Source organism: Bombina bombina, chromosome 4 (assembly GCF_027579735.1).
Source record: "Bombina bombina isolate aBomBom1 chromosome 4, aBomBom1.pri, whole genome shotgun sequence".
Classification (NCBI taxonomy): domain Eukaryota; kingdom Metazoa; phylum Chordata; class Amphibia; order Anura; family Bombinatoridae; genus Bombina; species Bombina bombina.
The window spans coordinates 880,175,496-880,194,998 of NC_069502.1; the positions used below are offsets into that span (position 1 = coordinate 880,175,496).

General features: G+C 40.8%; 1 protein-coding gene across 1 annotated transcript in view; it reads right to left on the bottom strand.

Annotated features, from left to right (window-relative positions):
* The window catches only part of LOC128655680 (oocyte zinc finger protein XlCOF6.1-like), a 79,621-nt gene that overhangs the window by 5,698 nt on the left and 54,420 nt on the right, over window positions 1–19,503 (bottom strand). The gene's annotated exons all lie outside the window — the stretch shown is intronic.

A 19,503-nucleotide genomic window follows, 5' to 3' on the forward strand; every position in this document is an offset into this window, starting at 1 on the left:
TCAAAATGTTACATAAAAGTTATACTGTATAGTGTCAAAGGTATGCTAAAAGTACCTGTTCCATCAGTGGTGTTAACATAAAACCGGAGCAGAGCAAAATCTCAACCTCAATAATGAGATATAGTATGTTAGGGGTAAAGGATTGTAGGCCCAAAGGAACAGTGTGTGTAGGGTGACAAGTAAATTAAAATGTTATTTGAACAACACAAATTTAAAATTAAACTTAAAATTAAAGACTTCTATGTATAGGAGCAAAGTACAGACAATCATTATCAACTAAATATTCCTAGCGCTAATTATACAATCCAAGAGATCTATATACATAATATGGAGAGCTCCAAGCCTCGCACCAATAGGACTTAAACTACATTTGATTCCATTGAAAGAATGCTTGTAAGGATAGCTAGCCAAATAAAGCAAAAGGGGGTACCCAATGTGCAGTCCAGAGTAAAACTCCACCTGGGAGTTAGACAAATAGAACAGTAGACTCTCATAAGTGTTGGAACTCCATGGATGAGTCTCCTACACCTAAATCATGGACTCTCCTGAGTGATGGGACTCCTGGGAGGCGTACCCTGGGAATGGAACACGGACTCTCATGTTGACTTCAGTGTTCTATGTTGTGGATTTATGTGCTCCCATCCCATTAGAGATAGCTTTGCCACCCTGTGTGGACATTGAGTCCCCTTGGATGTAATGTTCCAAGTTCAAAAATCCAACAGGCCTCTTTTCGTAGGAGAATCCTGGCTCTATCTCCTCCCCTATTGAGCTTTAAAAAACATGGTCGATGATCCGGAACCTCAGATCTCTAACAGTGTGTCCTTCCTCCAGGAAGTGGCGGGCCACAGGTTGGTCTGACCTGCCTTTACTGATGGCTGTTCTGATGGTGGATCTGTGGTTTGCCATCCTAGTCCTTACATCGTCAGTAGTCTTTCTGACATAATATTTCCCACAAGGGCAGTTCAACAAATATATGACATATGTGGTCGTGCAGGTCAAGAAAAATCTAATGTCATATTTCTTTCTCCGTTCAGGGTGGTGGAAGCAACCACCTGTAATCATCGCATTGCACGTGACGCAGCTTATGCACCTAAAACAACCTTTCTTCTTTTTTAGCCAAGACTCCTGGTTAATATCCATGATATCAGTTTTCATCAAGAGGTCTTTAAGGTTGCGTCCCCTGCTGTAGGCTGTCCGTGGTGCTATCCAATTGCCAAAGGGAAGTGTACGGTCAGCCTCAATAAGTTTCCACTCTTCCTTTAGTGTTCTTACCAATGGATACTTATCCGGTGTGTAGGATGTCACAAAGGTCATTTGTTTAGGTTGATGATCAGACGAACGGTTCTTATTACTTGGAGCGGTAGCACATAACCGCATTTCATTAAGTGTATTCTTGTTATAGCCCCTTTCTTTGAACCTTTGTGTCATTTCGTCCAGTTGTGCCGTGGCCCCGTCGCTAGCCAATCTGTTCATGGCCGACTATGAGGTACATAAAATGAGGGTATTTGAGAAGGAAGAGATTAGGTATTATTGCCGCTACATAGACGATCTTTTTCTCATTTGGGAAGGTAGTCAGGATACACTCATAGAGTGGATTGAAAATCTGAACGAATTGGAAGGAACCAACAGATTTAGTCATACCATGAACAATGACACAGTCGACTATCTAGATGTGAGGATCTTCAAGAATGGCGATCGGTTAGGAACAACTTTGTTTAGGAAAACTACTGACCGAAATTCCATCCTACGCGCCAGAAGTTGTCACCAACCCTGTTTATTTAAAAATATTCCCAAGGCACAGTTTCAACGAGTGACAAGGAATAATACAGATGAAGTGAAATGTGCGGCACAACTGGACGAAATGACACAAAGGTTCAAAGAAAGGGGCTATAACAAGAATACACTTAATGAAATGCGGATATGTGCTACCGCTCCAAGTAATAAGAACCGTTCATCTGATCATCAACCTAAGCAAATGACCTTTGTGACATCCTACACACCGGATAAGTATCCATTGGTAAGAACACTAAAGGAATAGTGGAAACTTATTGAGGCTGACCATACACTTCCCTTTGGCAATTGGATAGCACCACGGACAGCCTACAGCAGGGGATGCAACCTTAAAGACCTCTTGATGAAAACTGATATCATGGATATTAAACAGGAGTCTTGGCAAAAAAAGAAGAAAGGTTGTTTTAGGTGCATAAGCTGTGTCACGTGCAATGCGATGATTACAGGTGGTTACTTCCACCACCCTGAACGGAGAAAGAAATATGACATTAGATTTTTCTTGACCTGCACGACCACACATGTCATATATTTGTTGAACTGCTCTAGTGGAAAATATTATGTCGGAAAGACTACTGATGACGTAAGGACTAGGATGGCAAACCACAGATCTGCCATCAGAACAGCCATCAGTAAAGGCAGGTCAGACCAACCTGTGGCCCGCCACTTCCTGGAGGAAGGACACACCGCGAGAGATCTGAGGTTCCGGATCATCGACCATGTTCCAAAGCTCAAAAGGGGAGGAGATAGAGCCAGGATTCTCCTACAAAAAGAGGCCGTTGGATTTTTTTAACTTGGAACATTACATCCAAGGGGACTCAATGTCCACACAGGGTGGCAATGCTATCTCTAATGGGATGGGAGCACATAAATCCACAACATAGAACACTGAAGTCAACATGAGAGTCCGTGTTCCATTCCCAGGGTACTCCCCCCAGGAGTCCCATCACTCAGGAGAGTCCATGATTTAGGTGTAGGAGACTCATCCATGGAGTTCCAACACTTATGAGAGTCTACTGTTCTATTTGTCTAACTCCCAGGTGGAGTTTTACTCTGGACTGCACATTGGGTACCCCCTTTTGCTTTATTTGGCTAGCTATCCTTACAAGCATTATTTCAATGGAAACAAATGTAGTTTAAGTCCTATTGGTGCGAGGCTTGGAGCTCTCCATAATATGTATATAGATATCTTGGATTGTATAATTAGCGCTAGGAATACGCTACAATCTTTAGTTGATAATGATTGTCTGTACTTTGCTCCTATACATAGAAGTCTTTAATTTTAAGTTTAATTTTGTGTTGTTCAAATAACATTTTAATTCACTTGTCACCCTACACACACTGTTCCTTTGGGCCTACAATCCTTTACCCCTAACATACTATATCTCATTATTGAGTTTGAGATTTTGCTCCCCTCCGGTTTTATGTTAACACCACTGATGGAACAGGTACTTTTAGCATACCTTTGACACTATATAGTATAACTTTTATGTAACATTTTGAAAACGATTGTAGCCTCACTTGTTCTATGTCAATGAATAGGTTTGTCCTTCATAGGTTACCCACACTACAAGGTTGATATGTTTCTACAGTGTGGGGGTATATCCATCAAGTTGTCCTGGGTTTTTTGTGTCCCCAATGGGTGGACTACAGTAAAAATATTATATGTTTGTGGATCACATAAGCTTTATGAATAGCTCTTCAATATGGGATTGCTTCCATACTTTGGTGGTGTACATAATGTGACTTAACACATCATTCACTCTTAGGACGTTGGGATTGCTTCCATACTTTGGTGGCATATATATTGTGACTTTTAATACATCATTCACTTTTAGGATGATGGGAGACCCGTTGCAACAGCCTGATTTAGGAATGCACATAGGACTGGTGGTCTGGTCCATGGGGGGGTTGAAAGACTGTTGTACATTAGATGGAGGGAACACGCCCTTTGACATGATACAATAGAATACCTTGCTCAAGCTGATAACAACTTGAACACAAGACACACACTTGGCTTCTCTTATCACTGAGGCGTCTGCTCTCTAGATGTGATTAAACAATGGAATGTTTATTACTTAAACGTAATTATAGCACACAATAGCTGAGGCCAGCAAACCTGTCTTTAGAAATTAGCTTCTTAAAGCTAAACACAGTTAACTCCTTCAGTCCTGACAGAAGGGTCTGTCACAATTGGTGTATTGAATAGAAGGGTGCCGTTACTACCATATGATTGGTGAGACATATGCACAGGCTAGCTTAGGTGTTTGATATCTCTTGTTTTATTCTAACAATATGTGTCACTCTTTATCAGCTAGATTTTATTATCTGCATAGTAGTAAATGGTGGTAATAAATAGTGACGTTCACCTCAGGGTTGCATATTTGAGCTGTCCGGGTACGGTAGGTTTGTGCTGCGGAGCGTGTGTCTTACAGTTGATTGGGCATCCAAAAGGGTGTGTGCTCATACAGTGTCACGATTCGTCTAAGCTCAGGGGGGCTGGATTTTGCATCTACTGACAGCGTGGCAGTAGCCCATTATGTGATTGCAACTGAGATGACATATTGCTTGCATTATTCATTACGTATCAACCTGTGGCAATGTGATTTTAAGATCTACTGTGAGGCTGGATGTTGAGTAAATTAGAGATGGATCCACATTAAAGGGAGGTGATAGATTGTGTTTACATGGTGAATATCCAATCGGCATGAGGGGGTGTTTCCCGTTTGTTTCACACTTTGTACTCAGTGGCCGCGATTGGCTGACTGACAGTGTGTGTCCTCTTGGTGGTGCATGATTGGCCCATGGTTTGTACTGGGGCTAATATGTGGATTGACACGGTTTTTCATTTGTTACTGTTTCTTGGTTCTTTGTAGTTGAGTAAGTATGTGGGGTTATGAGTTTGTTGCATTGCAGGCCTAATAGAACTACACTTTTTGTATTCACACAAACACACTGGCATTTTTGTTATCCTATTAGGAACTTTGTTCCTTTCTGATGCACCTATCAGGAGTGTTGTTGCTTCTGTCTAGACACGTGGAAAGCCTTGATTGGCCACTTCAGGGAGGGAGGGTTTTATACACCTTTATATGTTTGCCATTGTACACTGTTGATTGTCAGAGGAAGGGACTGTTTTTGTGTCCCGAAACGTCACATTTATAATAAAAGAATTTATCACAGACGGCTAAAGTCCAGTGAGTGCTTTATCTCCACTGAAAATTGTTTATCATTCTCATAGCACCCTGGCAGTTGAAGACTGATGGCGAGAGTGCATACACTTTATGCTGATCGTATATATATATATATATATATATATATATATATATATATATATATATATATATATATATATATATATATATATATATATATATATATATATATATATATATATATATATACACACACATACACACAAATGTATATATGTGTGTACATATGTATTTATATGTGTATATATGTATTTAGACATATATACACATATAAACAAATAAAAACATATATATATATATATATATATATATATATATATATATATATATATATGCATTGGAGCCCTATGCAGTTAAGTAGCTTTTTTATGTAATACTTATATGTAATAAAGTGTTTAACTGTGTTTTTATTGTAAATATTTTACATTCCAATGTTCTTTACATAATGTTATATGTCATTGGAGTGCATACCTTCTATGAGGTTTAACATTATGTTTGCCTGAGTGCAGATTCTCTTAATATATAAAATAGCCAGCGGAAGTAGCTTGCTGAACTTATGTTTTTATTAGTGTTGCAGCTCCCACCTTTCCTGGTAACATTATATATTAAAGAATACAAAATGACCTTTTTAATCCTAAGAATATCAGTTAAAATGTCAATTTTATGTCCAATTTAAATGTTTAAAAATGGGGCACCTGTGACATTTTCTCTTATGAAAAAAGATAATATTTGGAAATCTTAAGATTCCCAAAGTGCAGTCAGGTCAGTCCTCCTCCTGCAGCTTTTCAATGTGTCTGGGACTAGCAGTATTGAATGGTAAATGCAGGCTCCAGGTATACAGGCACCCACTGTCTATTTGTAACAGATGCAAGAATAAGAATGCTATTGATTTAACTTGAACCGTGTTAGTGTTAAAGCGACAGTCTACACCAGAATTTTTATTGTTTTAAAAGATAGATAATCCCTTTATTACCCATTCCCCAGTTTTGCATAACCAACACAGTTATATTAATGTACTTTTAACCTCTGTGATTACCTTGCATCTAAGCCTCTGCAAACTGCCCCTTTATTTCAGTTCTTTTGACAGACTTGCAGTTTAGCCAATCAGTGCCTGCTCCCAGATAACTTCACGTGCACGAGCACAGTGTTATCTATATGAAATACATGAACTAACACCCTCTAGTGGTGAAAAACTGTTAAAATGCATTCTAAAAAGAGGTGGCCTTCAAGGTCTAAGAAATTAGCATATGAACCTCCTAGGTTAAGCTTTCAACTAAGAATACCAAGAGAACAAAGCAAAATTGGTGATAAAAGTAAATTGGAAAATTGTTTAAACTTACATGCTCTATCTGAATCATGAAAGTTTACTTTGGCCTAGACTGTCCCTTTAATATTTTTGTGGTCCACTTGTAAACTAGACCTTAGCATTTAGTACCAAGGTAGATGCACAAGCTCAAGAAACAGAGCAGACAATAAGAGACAAGCTGGTAATGATTCAGAGGAGTGTCTCACCAATTGGGAAGACACGTTTAGCTAGGGTAGCAGAATAAACCAGACCCAGGAAGATGGGGACCAGACAAGAATCAGATAAAATGCCTAACAGTAACCAATAAAGGGTACCTAACACTTAAAAGACACAGGGGGTTTCTGACAGTAGCTACTATGGTAAACCAGGCTGTTAATATGACAGAGGGGTAAGAAGCAAGGCCTGTCAAAGACAATCTAGTAGAAATAAATAGTATTGTATCCCACGATAGGTGTGAGACTTGCAGGCCCTACTATTACCTGCTTCTCTGCTAGATCAGAAGGGTAACAGACAGGGGGCGAAGAGTCAATTTGAAACCGTCATACAAGGAACAGGAAGCACAGATCTAGGTGTTATGGCTTCTCAGGACATAGTGATGTGACTGACTTTAGACAAAAAGATACTGGACTGAAAATTATATTGAATGAGCAGCACTGGATTGTCCATTAGTAATATTGGAGCAACTACTTGTGGGAGATGATGCCCGGAAATCAAAATTCATGGAAGAAGAGACTGTGACAAGCCTCTCGTCCCTACCCTCTGCCTGATAGCTGCTGCCTAGGCATTAGAAAATAAAAACAGTGGCTAATATAGTATAGCTTAATGGCTTATTCTGCTTTTGCCATGTATCTATCATGAAAGACAATTTAGATACAGGGTGGGGACAGGATTTTGTGTTTTTCCTCTGTAGTTTTTGGCCTATTATTATTATCATTTATTTGTATAGCGCCGGAAAATTCCGTAGCGCTGGGTACAGGCCTAAGGAATGTTCCAATGGGTCCCTAAGAAAATGGGCTAGTAAATAGAGAACTTCACTTTGGGTCAACTGCTGTTTGGTTTAGCTAAGCAGAAGTTAACATTGAGTCAATAGCTAGGCCTCAGAAAAAAATTACACAAGAGAAAAACCAACCCCTTAAACAAATAGTCACCAAGTATCCTTTTAAATTGAGGCGGATGCAGGCAACTGAGCCTGGACAGCTTTATGGACAATTTCTCTTTGTCCTTTTCCCTTTCTTTCTCCTTTCTAGGCCAAGAAGAGAAAGAAAAAGAGGAGGAGAAACGCAGAGTTCAGAAATCTCTAAACAGAATGAGGAGTAGTAGAAGCGCTATACAAATGCTTCCTCATTAAATAAAGCCTCAAACACGGCTATGACTGCATGTGCGTGTGACCCGTGTGCGAACCTCACTGAGTCACAAAACTAATAGCTCTCATGCACACGAAAAGGCGCCAAATGCAACCAGCAGATAACGGGATTCCAAACACAGGGCACATCTTCAAATGCCTGAGGACATAGCAGAAGCAAAATCTTGCAGTCCTTAGCAAGGAACATCACTCTCTTCAAAGAAGCTCCACCTGCACAGCCCAAGAAATCCAGTAAGGAAATGAACCAGCTTCCTGTGCATACCTGGACAGAAAATTAGTAATGGGAGTCTGCTTATTTTTGGGTCTATGTGGGTGGGGCCCCCAGAGGCAGAACTTATTTTTAATTTTCTGTGATGAGATTTTTTTTTAGTGAAAAATTTTCTGCAGTGTCTTTAAGAAGCTGGTGTTGCTGTGTTTATTGCCCTTACTCAGTGTGCATGAGCACAGGTTCATGTACAGCCTGTGTATACACCATATACACACACACACACCATATACACACACCATATACACACACCATATACACACACCATATACACACACCATATACACACACACACACCATATACAGACACACACACACACACACCATATACACACACACACCCTATACACAACATACACACACACCATATACACACACACCATATACACAACATACACACCATATACACACAACATACACACACACACCATACACACATATACACACACATACATACCATACACACACACCATATACACACAACATACACACCATACACACACACCATATACACACAACATACACACACACACACCATATACACAACATACACACACACACCACATACACAACATACACACCATATACACAACATACACAAACAACATATACACATACACACACCATATACACACACACAAACAAACAACATAAACACACACACATTTATTAAAGAACAAAAAAAAAATCTGTCTAAGTATTTTGAATACATTTGTTAAGCCCTGACTTATCTTTTCTGCAATGTGCTGTTCCCTGTACCGCACTGGAGATCAGGAAGTGAGAGGAAATTGAAAAGAGAGGAACGTAGCAAATATTTCCATTGAGATAGAACGGAACAATGACACCTGCAGGCAGAAATTAAAAGTGCAGGCAATTTTTTTATTTTTTTTTAACTGCCACTGCCGTTCTTTCTGCAGAGACCCTTCAGTTTCTGCGATAAGAACTCAGATCGCACAGTGTTCTGCCTTGGGGGTGGGGCCTATCTCTGTTTAACCCCTTCAGAGAAGGGGGCTCTTCAAATCAATTGGTATCCAATTAAGGGGCTTTGATATAAGCAGTGCTATCAGGTCTGGAAACAACAGACAAAGGGGCACGTCCCTTTAACTAGTTGTGTTCAGAGTTATTTGGTGTCTTTTGAATGGAGTGAGAGCTGAGTGAACAGAACCTTGTTTTTGGCCCTGCAAATGTACCTTGTTTACCTAATAAACTTTAGCATAACTCTTTCAGGCACGCTGATTTCAAACTCACGTGGTAAGTATAGTATTTTATTAAACATAAACTAACTAAACTGGGTTTTGTGGGTTCAGGTAAATCAGTCACTGAACTACAATGTCTCCACAATTATCAGGGGCTGTATTTCAGTGGCTTAGATTTTTTGTTGTTGAATATAATTGTTGGGTAGGACATGAACTAGCATGAGAAAAACTACTAGTAACCTAGAAGTTTATAAGTTTATATAAGAATATTTGTAATATAATTGTGCATATTAGATTTAATCAATGGCATTGTAATGGCTGGTTAGGGAATAAAGTTTATAATCTGCTCTGTATCATCTCACATGTTGAATTTAGTAACCTCAGCTTTATATACAGGTATTTTCCAGTACAGTGATTGATATATATACATAAAAAAAATACTTTAATATCTGTTCAAGAGATGGATTGCTGCACAGTGTATTTCAGCAATGGGTGAGGTGAAGATTACCGCAGCACAAACCATAAATACATAACTGATTTATCAAAATTACACACAGATACATACTGAATATTACTGCTGAACTTGTCTATAAACACTTTGTCCCTTTAAGTGATTTTGCCTTTTAAACAGCCAGGATAGTATACTACAGAATTTTTATTGTTTAAAAAGATAGATAATCCCTTTATTACCCATTCCTAAATTTTACATAACAAACACAGTTATATTAATACACTTTTTACCTCTGTGATTACCTTGTATCTAAGCCTCTACAGACTGCCCCTTATTTCAGTTCTTTTGACAGACTTGCATTTTAGCCAATCAGTACCCTCTCATAAGTAACTCCACGAGCGTGGACACAATCGGCTAGATTTAGAGTTTTGCGGCCAAAGGGGTGCGTTAGCTACGCGTTTCCCCCCCCCCCGCACCTTTTAAATAACGCTGGTATTTAGAGTTCTCTGAAGGGCTGCGTTAGGCTCCAAAAAGGGAGCGTAGAGGCATATTTACCGCCACGTCAACTCTAAATACCAGCGTTGCTTACGGCAGCGGCCAGCTGGAAAAACATGCTCGTGCACGATTCCCCCATAGGAAACAATGGGGCAGTTTGAGCTGCAAAAAAAACCTAACACCTGTAAAAAAGCAGCGTTAAGCTCCTAACGCAGCCCCATTGTTTCCTAGGGGAAACACTTCCTAAGTCTGCACCTAACACCCTAACATGAACCCCGAGTCTAAACACCCCTAACCTTACACTTATTAACCCCTAATCTGCCGCCCCCGCTATCGCTGACACCTGCATTTTATTATTAACCCCTAATCTTCCGCTCCGGACACCGCCACAACCTACATTATCCCTATGTACCCCTAATCTGCTGCCCCTAACATCGCTGACACATACATAATATTTATTAACCCCTAATCTGCCCCCCCAACGTCACCGCTACCTTACCTACACTTATTAACCAAAATTTTTTGCCGACCTGACCTCGCCACCCCTATAATAAATGTATTAACCCCTAAACCGCCGCACTCCCGCCTCAAAAACCCTATAATAAATAGTATTAACCCCTAATCTGCCCTCCCTAACATCTTTGACACCTAACTTCAAGTATTAACCCCTAATCTGCCGACCGGACCTCGACGCTACTCTAATAAATGTATTAACCCCTAAAGCTAAGTCTAACACTAACACCCCCCTAAGTTAAATATAATTTTTATCTAACGAAATAAATTAAATCTTATTAAATAAATTATTCCTATTTAAAGCTAAATACTTACCTGTAAAATAAATCCTAATATAGCTACAATATAACAAATAATTATATTGTAGCTATTTTAGGATTTATATTTACTTTACAGGCAACTTTGTATTTATTTTAACTAGGTACAATGGCTATTAAATAGTTATTTACTATTTAATAGCTACCTAGTTAAAATAATAACAAAATTACCTGTAAAAACATAATTTATGCTTACCTGATAAATGTATTTCTCTTGTAGTGTATCCAGTCCACGGATCATCCATTACTTGTGGGATACCAATACCAAAGCTAAAGTACACGGATGATGGGAGGGACAAGGCAGGAACTTAAATGGAAGGAACCACTGCCTGTAGAACCTGTCTCCCAAAAAACAGCCTCCGAAGAAGCAAAAGTATCAAATTTAGAAAATTTTGAAAAGGTATGAAGCGAAGACCAAGTCGCAGCCTTGCAAATCTGTTCAACAGAGGCCTCATTTTTAAAGGCCCAGGTGGAAGCCACAGCTCTAGTAGAATGAGCTGTAATTCTTTCAGGGGGCTGCTGTCCAGCAGTCTCATAGGCCAAACGGATTATACTCCGAAGCCAAAACGAAAGAGAGGTTGCCGAGGCCTTTTGACCTCTCCTCTGTCCAGAGTAAACAACAAACAGGCTAGATGTTTGACGAAAAGCTTTAGTAGCCTGTAAGTAAAACTTCAAGGCACGGACTACGTCTAGATTATGCAAAAGACGTTCCTTCTTTGAAGAAGGATTAGGACATAATGATGGAACAACAATCTCTTGATTGATATTCTTGTTAGAAACCACCTTAGGTAAAAACCCAGGTTTTGTACGCAGAACTACTTTATCTGAATGAAAGATCAGATAAGGAGAATCACAATGTAAGGCAGATAACTCCGAGACTCTTCGAGCCGAGGAAATAGCCATCAGAAAAAGAACTTTCCATGATAGAAGTTTGATATCAATAGAATGAAGGGGTTCAAACGGAACCCCTTGAAGAACTTTAAGAACCAAGTTTAAGCTCCATTTGGGAGCAACAGGTTTAAACACAGGCTTAATTCTAACTAAAGCCTGACAAAATGCCTGAACGTCTGGAACTTCTGCCAGACTAGCTGATAATCCTTTGTCCAAACCCTCTTGGAGGAAGGACAAGATCCTAGGAATCTTAACCCTACTCCATGAATAATTCTTGGATTCACACCAATGAAGATATTTACGCCATATCTTGTGGTAAATTTTCCTGGTGACAGGCTTTCGTGCCTGTATTAAGGTATCAATTACTGACTCGGAGAAGCCACACTTTGATAGGATCAAGCGTTCAATCTCCATGTAGTCAGTCTCAGAGAAAGTAGATTCGGATGATTGAAAGGACCTTGTATTAGAAGGTCTTGTCTCAGAGGCAGAGTCCATGGTGGAAAGGATGACATGTCCACTAGGTCTGCATACCAGGTCCTGCGTGGCCACGCAGGCGCTATCAATATCACCGATGCTCTCTCCTGTTTGATTTTGGCAATCAGACGAGGGAGCAGAGGAAACGGTGGAAACACATAAGCCAGGTTGAAGAACCAAGGCGCTGCTAGAGCATCTATCAGTGCCGCTTCTGGGTCCCTGGACCTGGATCCGTAACAAGGAAGCATGGCCTTCTGGCGAGACGCCATGAGATCCAGTTCTGGTTTGCCCCAACGGAGAACCAATTGAGCAAACACCTCCGGATGGAGTTCCCACTCCCCCGGATGAAAAGTCTGACGACTTAGAAAATCCGCCTCCCAGTTCTCTACACCTGGGATATGGATCGCTGACAGGTGGCAAGAGTGAGTCTCTGCCCAGCGAATTATCTTGGAGACTTCTGACATCGCTAGGGAACTCCTGGTTCCCCCTTGATGGTTGATGTAAGCCACAGTCGTGATGTTGTCCGACTGAAATCTGATGAACCTCAGTGTTGCTAACTGAGGCCAAGCCAGAAGAGCATTGAATATTGCTCTTAACTCCAGAATATTTATTGGGAGGAGTTTCTCCTCCTGAGTCCATGAACCCTGAGCCTTCAGGGAGTTCCAGACTGCACCCCAACCTAGAAGGCTGGCATCTGTTGTTACAATGGTCCAATCTGGTCTGCGAAAGGTCATACCTTTGGACAGATGGACCCGAGATAACCACCAGAGAAGAGAATCTCTGGTTTCCTGATCCAGACTTAGTAGAGGGGACAAATCTGTGTAAACCCCATTCCACTGACTGAGCATGCATAATTGCAGCGGTCTGAGATGCAGGCGCGCAAATGGCACTATGTCCATCGCCGCTACCATTAAGCCGATTACTTCCATGCACTGAGCCACCGTGGGGCGCGGAATGGAGTGAAGAACACGGCAAGCATTTAGAAGTTTTGATAACCTGGACTCCGTCAGGTAAATTTTCATTTCTATAGAATCTATCAGAGTCCCTAGGAAGGAAACCCTTGTGAGAGGAGATAGAGAACTCTTTTCTTCGTTCACTTTCCACCCATGCGACCTCAGAAATGCCAGAACTATCTCTGTATGAGACTTGGCAAATTGAAAGCTTGACGCCTGTATCAGGATGTCGTCTAGGTAAGGAGCCACCGCTATGCCTCGCAGTCTTAGAACCGCCAGAAGTGAGCCCAGAACCTTTGTAAACATTCTTGGGGCTGTAGCCAACCCGAATGGAAGAGCTACAAACTGGTAATGCCTGTCTAGAAAGGCAAACCTCAGGAACCGATGATGATTCTTGTGAATCGGAATGTGAAAGTAGGCATCCTTTAAGTCCACTGTGGTCATGTACTGACCCTCTTGGATCATGGGTAAAATGGTTCGAATAGTTTCCATCTTGAATGATGGAACTCTGAGGAATTTGTTTAGGATTTTTAGATCCAAAACTGGTCTGAAGGTTTTTTTTTTTTTGGGAACCACAAACAGATTTGAATAAAACCCCTGTCCTTGTTCCGTCCGCGGAACTGGATGGATCACTCCCATTACAAGGAGGTCTTGCACGCAGCTTAGGAATGCCTCTTTCTTTATCTGGTTTGCAGATAATCTTGAAAGATGAAATCTCCCTTGTGGAGGAGAAGCTTTGAAGTCCAGAAGATATCCCTGAGATATGATCTCCAACGCCCAGGGATCCTGAACATCTCTTGCCCACGCCTGGGCGAAGAGAGAGAGTCTGCCCCCTACTAGATCCGTTGTCGGATAGGGGGCCGCTCCTTCATGCTGTCTTGGAGGCAGCAGCAGGCTTTCTGGCCTGCTTGCCCTTGTTCCAGGACTGGTTAGGTTTCCAGGCCTGCTTGGATTGAGCAAAAGTTCCCTCTTGTTTTGAAGCAGAGGGAGTTGATCCTGCACCTGCCTTGAAATTTCGAAAGGCACGAAAATTAGACTGTTTGGCCCTTGATTTGGCCCTGTCCTGAGGAAGGGTATGACCCTTACCTCCAGTAATGTCAGCAATAATTTCTTTCAAACCAGGCCCGAATAAGGTCTGCCCCTTGAAAGGAATGTTGAGTAATTTAGACTTTGAAGTCACATCAGCTGACCAGGATTTAAGCCATAGCGCCCTACGCGTATGGATGGCGAATCCGGAATTCTTAGCCGTTAGTTTAGTCAAATGAACAATGGCATCAGAAACAAATGAGTTAGCTAGCTTAAGTGTTCTAAGCTTGTCAATAATTTCAGTCAATGGAGCTGTATGGATGGCCTCTTCCAGGGCCTCAAACCAGAACGCCGCCGCAGCAGTGACAGGCGCAATGCATGCAAGGGGCTGTAAAATAAAACCTTGTTGAATAAACATTTTCTTAAGGTAACCCTCTAATTTTTTATCCATTGGGTCTGAAAAAGCACAACTGTCCTCAACCGGGATAGTGGTACGCTTTGCTAAAGTAGAAACTGCTCCCTCCACCTTAGGGACTGTCTGCCATAAGTCCCGTGTAGTGGCATCTATTGGAAACATTTTTCTAAATATAGGAGGTGGGGAAAAGGACACCCCGGGTCTATCCCACTCCTTACTAATAATTTCTGTAAGCCTTTTAGGTATTGGAAAAACATCAGTACTCACCGGCACTGCATAGTATTTATCCAGTCTACACAATTTCTCTGGCACTGCAATTGTGTCACAGTCATTCAGAGCAGCTAATACCTCCCCAAGCAATACACAGAGGTTCTCAAGCTTAAATTTAAAATTAGAAATCTCTGATTCAGGTCTCCCCGAGTCAGAGACGTCACCCACAGACTGAAGCTCTCCGTCCTCAGGTTCTGCATATTGTGATGCAGTATCAGACATGGCTCTTACAGCATCTACGCGCTCTGTATCTCGTCTAACCCCAGAGCTATCGCGCTTGCCTCTCAATTCAGGCAATCTGGCAAATACCTGTGACAGGGTATTATTCATGATTGCAGCCATGTCCTGCAAAGTAATCGCTATGGGCGTCCCTGATGTACTTGGCGCCATATTAGCGTGCGTCCCTTGAGCGGGAGGCGAAGGGTCCGACACGTGGGGAGAGTTAGTCGGCATAACTTCCCCCTCGACAGACCCCTCTGGTGACAATTCTTTTATAGATAAAGACTGATCTTTACTGTAAGGTGAAATCAATACATTTAGTACACATTCTCCTATGGGGCTCCACCATGGCTTTTAAACATAATGAACAAGTAGTTTTCTCTGTGTCAGACATGTTTGTACAGACTAGCAATGAGACTAGCAAGCTTGGAAAACCCTTTAAACCAAGTTAACAAGCAATATAAAAAACGTTACTGTGCCTTTAAGAGAAACAAATTTTGGCAAAATTTGAAATAACAGTGAAAAAAGGCAGTTATACTAACAACATTTTTACAATGTATGTAACAAGTTAGCAGAGCATTGCACCCACTTGCAAATGGATGATTAACCCCTTAATACCAAAAACGGAATAATAAATGACAAAAACGTTTTTAAACACAGTCACAACAACTGCCACAGGTCTACTGTGGTTGTTACCCTCCTCAAACACGACTTTTGAAGCCTTTTGAGCCCTTCAGAGATGTCCTGTATCATGCAGAAGGAAGCTGAGTGTCTCTGTCTGTAATTTTAGCTGCGCAGAAAAGCGCTAAAATAGGCCCCTTCCACTCATATTACAACAGTGGAAAGCCTCAGGAAACTGTTTCTAGGCAAAAATCAAGCCAGCCATGTGGAGAAAAAAACTAGGCCCCATTTTATAAGTTTTGTCACCAAACATATATAAAAACGATTAACATGCCAGCAAACGTTTTATATTACACTTTTATAAGAGTATGTATCTCTGTTAATAAGCCTGATACCAGTCGCTATTAAATCACTGCATTTAGGCTTAACTTACATTAATCCGGTATCAGCAGCATTTTTATAGCAAATTCCATCCCTAGAAATATGTTAACTGCACATACCTTATTGCAGGAAAACCTGCACGCCATTCCCCCTCTGAAGTTACCTCACTCCTCAGAATATGTGAGAACGGCAATGGATCTTAGTTACTTCTGCTAAGATAATAGAAATCACAGGCAGATTCTTCTTCTAATGCTGCCTTTGATAAAACAGTACACTCCGGTACCATTTAAAAATAACAAACTTTTGATTGAAGTTAAAAAACTAACTATAATACACCACTCTCCTCTTACTACGTCCATCTTTGTTGAGAGTTGCAAGAGAATGACTGGATATGGCAGTGAGGGGAGGAGCTATATAGCAGCTCTGCTGTGGGTGATCCTCTTGCAACTTCCTGTTGGGAAGGAGAATATCCCACAAGTAATGGATGATCCGTGGATTGGATACACTTAACAAGAGAAATAAATCCTAACCTAAGTTACAATTAAACCTAACACTACACTATCAATAAATTAAATAAAATACCTACAATTACCTACAAATAAATCAACTAAACTGAATTACAAAAAAAACAAACACTAAATTACAAAAAATAAAAAAAGATTACAAGAATTTTAAACTAATTACACCTACTCTAAGCCCCCTAAAAAAAAATAACAAAGCCCCCCAAAATAAAAAAATGCCCTACCCTATTCTAAAATAAAAAGTTAACAGCTCTATTACCTTACCAGCCCGTAAAAGGGCTTTTTGCAGGGCATGCCCCAAAGAAATCAGCTCTTTTGCCTGTAAAAAAAACCATACAATACCCCCCCAACATTACAACCCACCACCCACATACCCCTAATCTAACCCAAACCCCCCTTAAATAAACCTAACACTAACCCCCTGAAGATCTCCCTACCTTGTATTCACCCAGCCGGGTATCACCGATCCGTCCAGAAGAGGTCCTCCAGAGGGTCCGAAGTCTTCATCCTATCCGGCCAGAAGAGGTCCTCCAGAGGCTCGGAAGTCTTCATCCAGGCGGCATCTTCTATCTTGAAGCAGCCGGTGCGGATCCATCCTCTTCTAACGACGTCCTAAGTCCGAATGAAGGTTCCTTTAAATGACGTCATCCAAGATGGCGTCCCTCGAATTCCGATTGGCTGATAGGATTCTATCAGCCAATCGGAATTAAGGTAGGAAAAATCTGATTGGCTGATTGAATCAGCCAATCAGATTCAAGTTCAATCGGATTGGCTGACCAATCAGCCAATCAGATTGATCTCGCATTCTATTGGCTGTTCCGATCTTGGATGACGTCATTTAAAGGAACCTTCATTCGGACTTAGGACGTCATTAGAAGAGGATGGATCCGCGCCGCTGCTTCAAGATGGACCTTTTCCGCTCCGGATGGAAGAAGATAGAAGATGCCGTCTGGATGAAGACTTCCGAGCCTCTGGAGGACCTCTTCTGGCCGGATAGGATGAAGACTTCGGACCCTCTGGAGGACCTCTTCTGGACGATCGGTGATACCCGGCTGGGTGAATACAAGGTAGGGAGATCTTCAGGGGGGTAGTGTTAGGTTTATTTAAGGGGGGTTTGGGTTAGATTAGGGGTATGTGGGTGGTGGGTTGTAATGTTGGGGGAGTATTGTATGTTTTTTTTTACAGGCAAAATAGCTGATTTCTTTGGGGCATGCCCTGCAAAAAGCCCTTTTACGGGCTGGTAAGGTAATAGAGCTGTTAACTTTTTATTTTAGAATAGGGTAGGGCATTTTTTTATTTTGGGGGGCTTTGTTATTTTTTTAGGGGGCTTAGAGTAGGTGTAATTAGTTTAAAATTCTTGTAATCTTTTTTTATTTTTTGTAATTTAGTGTTTTTTTTTTTTGTAATTTAGTTTAGTTGATTTAATTGTAGGTAATTGTAGGTAGTTTAGTTAATTTATTTATTGATAGTGTAGTGTTAGATTTAATTGTAACTTAGGTTAGGATTTATTTTACAGGTCATTTTGTTATTATTTTAACTAGGTAGCTATTAAATAGTTAATAACTATTTAATAGCTATTGTACCTATTTAAAATAAATACAAAGTTGCATGTAAAATAAGTATAAATCCTAAAATAGCTACAATATAATTATTTGTTATATTGTAGCTATATTAGGATTTATTTTACAGGTAAGTATTTAGCTTTAAATAGGAATAATTTATTTAATAAGATTTAATTTATTTTGTTAGATAAAAATTATATTTAATTTAGGGGGTGTTAGTGTTAGGGTTAGACTTAGCTTTAGGGGTTAATACACTTATTAGAGTAGCGGCGAGGTCCGGTCGGCAGATTAGGGGTTAATACTTGAAGTTAGGTGTCAAAGATGTTAGGGAGGGCAGATTAGGGGTTAATACTATTTATTATAGGGTTTTTGAGGCGGGAGTGCGGCGGTTTAGGGGTTAATACATTTATTATAGTGGCGGCAAGGTCTGGTCGGCAGATTAGGGGTTAATAAGTGTAGGTAAGGTAGCGGCGACGTTGGGGGGTCAGATTAGGGGTTAATAAATATTATGTAGGTGTCGGTGATGTTAGGGGCAGCAGATTAGGGGTACATAGGGATAATGTATGTGGCGGCCGTGTGCGGTCGGCAGATTAGGGGTTACAAATTTTTATTAGAGTGGCGGCGAAGTGGGGGGGCCTCGGTTTAGGGGTACATAGGTAGTTTATGGGTGTTAACTACTGTGCTCTAAAGTACACTAAGAGCTTTATAAACCGGCGTTAGCCCATAAAGCTCTTAACTCCTGACTTTTTTCTGCGGCTGGAGTTTTGTCGTTGGAGTTCTAACGCTCACTTCAGCCAAGACTCTAAATACCGGCGTTAGGAAGATCCCATTGAAAAGACAGGATACGCAATTGGCGTAAGGGGATCTGCGGTATGGAAAAGTCGCGGCTGGAAAGTGACCGTTAGACCCTTTCCTGACTGACTCTAAATACCAGCAAGCGGTAAAAAGCAGCGTTAGGACCCCTTAACGCTGCTTTTGACGGCTAACGCAGAACTCTAAATCTAGGCGAATGTTATCTATATGGCACACATGAACTAACGCCATCTAGCTGTGAAAAACTGTCAAAATTAATTTAGATAAGAGGCAGCCTTCAAAGGATTAGAAACTAGCATATGAGCCTATCTAGGTTTAGCTTTCAACTAAGATTACCAAGAGAACAAAGCAAATTTGATGATAAAAGTGAATTGGAAAGTTGTTTAAAATTACATGCCCTATCTGAATCATGACATTTTAATTTTGACTACTCTGTCGCTTTAACCCTGAG